This window comes from Lissotriton helveticus, chromosome 11, assembly GCF_964261635.1.
Source record: "Lissotriton helveticus chromosome 11, aLisHel1.1, whole genome shotgun sequence".
Classification (NCBI taxonomy): domain Eukaryota; kingdom Metazoa; phylum Chordata; class Amphibia; order Caudata; family Salamandridae; genus Lissotriton; species Lissotriton helveticus.
Window position 1 is genome coordinate 795,437,982 of NC_136072.1, and position 4,054 is coordinate 795,442,035.

At 46.0% G+C, this 4,054-nt stretch overlaps 1 non-coding gene across 1 annotated transcript; it reads right to left on the bottom strand.

The window, feature by feature from the left end:
- Positions 1-638: 638 nt before the first annotated feature.
- On the bottom strand, positions 639-766 carry LOC144793281 (U6atac minor spliceosomal RNA). The gene has a single exon (XR_013602874.1). It is a non-coding gene; the product is annotated as a U6atac minor spliceosomal RNA (small nuclear RNA).
- Positions 767-4,054: the final 3,288 nt, after the last annotated feature.

Below are 4,054 nucleotides of genomic sequence, written 5' to 3' on the forward strand. Positions count from 1 at the left end.
ATGAAATTTAACAATCCGAAAAAACGCTTTCTGGCTCTCAAATTTTCCTTAACTCTATCTTGTTCAAGAAAGCAAAGTGATGGCATTATGAAAGTCATCCTGTAGCCAAAATTATTTACTTGCTGCGTGAGCACAGTAGCTGTAATAATATGCAATGAATGGCCAGGCAATGCTGCAAGATCCCTATGGTGCTAGCAGGATATTGGAAATTGGTAAACACGAATCTGGGCGAAATAAATGGGCACAGTCCTAAGTCGTCGTGATAATGCAACATGCCTATTGTTACCCCACTTACTGTGGACGCCAATCGAAAGCTGATTGACACGATGACTATTTACATGCATTGTGCTAGCGCAATCGGACCTCACACAATGTTAAAAATATCGCTGGCATAGGGCATGCCTTCAGTGAAAAGCACATCATGTAGCCTGCAGATGACTGATTCGTATATTGTAGCTTGTTACTTGCAGCTCACAACTGGGATCCTTCTGATCTACCACTGTGGACTATGAAGGATATGGGACTCTGTACCTTGTTAACCCCGCTGTCCCCTGTAACACATCATGCATATCTTATTTACCCACTACACGATGTACATGATACCTCTTCCATCCTGCCTTGTGATGCGTGGTGCTATAAAGAAAACATGGTTAGACGCCACGAAGTAAGTGGCAGTGCCTTAACCGTATATGTGTTGTAAAGGCCACTAGGACCTCTTCCATCCTTGTCAAGGGGGGTGCTAACCTTCTCTCCTTTCATACAACACTTGAATTAGTGCTCATTAATTTGTTATTTGGGTAAGTACCGGGACAGCCAAAGACAACTGGCATTCTTACCGTGCCTGCACATATCTATGGAGTGAACAAAATCAGAGGCATGTCTGCGGACTAAATACATGTCCCTTGAGCCCTTACCCTGTGCGAGAACGCATGCGTACTAAAACAGCGGGAAAGACCAGCAGTCTTGAAGTCTCCTGATCCATCTGAAAACTTTCACCTACCAAATTATTTATTTGTTTTCCCTAGGATATGTCTGCGGGATATTTGAAAATCTCACTGGAGATCTCTGAACAGCTGTTAAATATGCCCTAACTTCTACATTATCAATAGCTCAACTCTCCCTGCCACTATAGTCACCGGAAGTACAACCCGGTATAAATTCGGGCTACGGTATGGCAATTTGGAACTGCACATTATTGTTTATGCATGTATAATGCTTTCCTCAGCTAAAAGATTATTTCTAATACCTTAAAATTCGGTATTTTTAAGTACTAGACTTTGACAAACTAATACTATACGGAGCACGAGCGCCAGGGCAATGCAAGTCTACTATCTTGTGGTTAGTTGTAGACATGGCTTGGTATTAATGTTGTAGCATGTTTGCATTTGCTGCCAACAATTTCCACTTTCTCCCCTTATATGCCTAACTTAGGCTTTTCACATTCCAAGTTTTTAACTCCTATATTGTGTTGTAATTCCAGGTACTGAGAGGAACACTATATATAAAAGTACATGTACTTAATAACACCTAAAATGTAGGCTCTTGGATACAAGATAATCCAGAAATACTAGGTATGTCATTGAGCTCCACAACCTTCGAGTTAGCTACGCATTTGGACTACAGGTGGTTATTTCGGGATAGGTGTTACCTGCAACTTATTTCCTCAAAAACAGATGCCCCAGCGAAATGCAATTACTCAGCGCCCTCTCTGTTCTTCCTTTTCTTTAACTCACAGAGCAGCGATTCTAGACGCAAGGCCCTCACAATCCTAGGCTGGGTTAAGCGGGGAAACCGTGCAATTTTCTCCCACTTGGCAACTCCCGTTTAAAGAAGTAATAGGGCGTATAAGCTGACTTTGATACCTAGACCTTCTCGCAGAGCTGCCGTTCAATGCTGCCGCGCTTGGCCTGGCTGGCGGTGCTCCAACTGTCTCCTGCATACCCTTCACTCCTGACCGAGGCCTAACCGCGTGGCCGAGGCCCGGTCCAACCAGCCCGGCAAATCATGCGCCGCTCGTTGTGCCCCGCATCTCCCCACATCCAATCTTGCCGAGCCCATTATTTCCCCCCACACAACATTAACCCGCATACGGACCTCTTGCCCCCTCCGTGATCATGACCATAAAGCCCCATACAACTTGGGTTTTGCCCAAGAACGGGGCCCAGGAGGAGGCAAGGAATTGTCCGCTTACCTCGATCCAACACTCGTCGCCTGTGGTCTAGAGTCCGGGCGGGAAAGCTGCCTAACGGCCCGGGGGGAGGCGAGAGAGAGAACTTGCGGGCCTCGCGTCCGGCGTTGTGGGGGGGAAGTGGGGGAGCGGAGGGGGCTCAGGGGCTACGGCTGGGCTGGCGAGGGCAACCGGGAGTGACCAGCGGGGACAAGGGGCAGCAGCAAAGAGGGCGCCAAGGGGCGAGCGCGCCCCATATAGTCAGACCGGAAGGGGGGGTGGCCTGAATGTCCGGCCCCGCCCACCCACCCTCCCCAAGGCGGGCCCGCGGTTCCCTGCGCACTACTACGGGGTTTGCCCTCCTATGGGGTCCCCTGCAGGGACCGCGGGCCTCCCGCAGTGCCAAGACTCTGTTCTAGATCTTCACTAACCGATCGGCGCCCTTGGACACAGTGAACCCTGGTTCATAACCTCCCAATCAACAGAGGCGATAGCTATGCATTCATTTAGGTCATTCGTAGTAAATTGTACAAAACAGATAAAAATAGGTTACTTTTGCTCATACAAAAGAACTGTGGCCTTCTACGGAGACCTGCAGGATTCACATGATCTCTGTTTTTCCATCTTAGTGAAATGATGAACTACAATTTAGGTTATCACTTGTAAGCCGACAACAAAATCAAAATATTCAAGGATGTGGAAAATCGCTACATTTTTAAAGAGAGCCTCTCACATGTAAATCATTTGGTAAGCCACAGTTGTCTCTACATCAGTACAGTAAATACAGAAACCTTGCTCAGACTGTGCAGACACGTAGGATTAAATGTTGATTTGCTGCTACTCCAGTTCCCTCAAGTAAAGTCAGAAACTTGGAATGCATCTTCAACTCCAAGTTACCCAACATTATGGATGCAAACAATGTACCCAAGAACAGTTTTACAGCCTTTGATGCATTTGTGAATACTTAATCTCCTATAGACATCATTAAATTACCCTTGCACTTGCAGTGATCCTATTTGTAATGCCTGTCCCTTCATCATTGTTTTCCTACCTTTCACGGGGGCTTACAACGTAGCACGATTGACGCTACACTGCAGACATGTGTTTAAAGAAACTCTCCAGATAGACCCCCCTGTAGGTGAAGTGATCCCTCTCCTGCTAACTGAAGTATCTTTAAGGCAAAATGCAGTCGCTACACAAATTTCAAAAGTCAGCCCTGGTGAAATGTAAAATATGTATTTCTTTTGTATGCAAATGATAGAATGTGCCCAGATTTTACCCTTCGCCGTCTCCAGACTGCTTACGTGGTGTAAAGAAGCTATACAAAGCAAAAAAACAACAAATAAATAAACCTGTCTGTTTACCATAAAGATTAGCACGAGCCTGGTGCTTTCTGCCCCCATTCGGAGCGCTATAAAGTGTATGTGCGCAACACAGAATACCAATGAATAACTAAATCCACATATAACTAAAAATATGTGTCTCTGCTTCACAAGCAAGATCGCGGTACCTACCTAGCGTTTCATCAATCGTTGCAGGCTATCTAAGCACACTGAAGTGCCTGGAAGGCAGCGTGTTGGCGCTACGCAAAACAACAATAACTGCATTAATGGGTCTTTTGCTGGGTAGGAATACAGCATGGCGAGCCTAGCTCCCTCTATCACTACAGATTCTCAAAATATTCTGATGTGCCCAGGGCCGGAATGGCTACCGGGCGTTTTTGTGTGCTGCAAAGCTGGGGGCTAATTTCTCTGCTGTGGGAGCCGATTTCGTTGATGGGGACCTGCGTGCCCTTTGAAATAAAAACAAGCATTTTCAATGCAATGGTTTCGCCTTTGGAAAAGTTTGAGCTATTGGCATTGTTAATGACAACATTTTTATTTATGT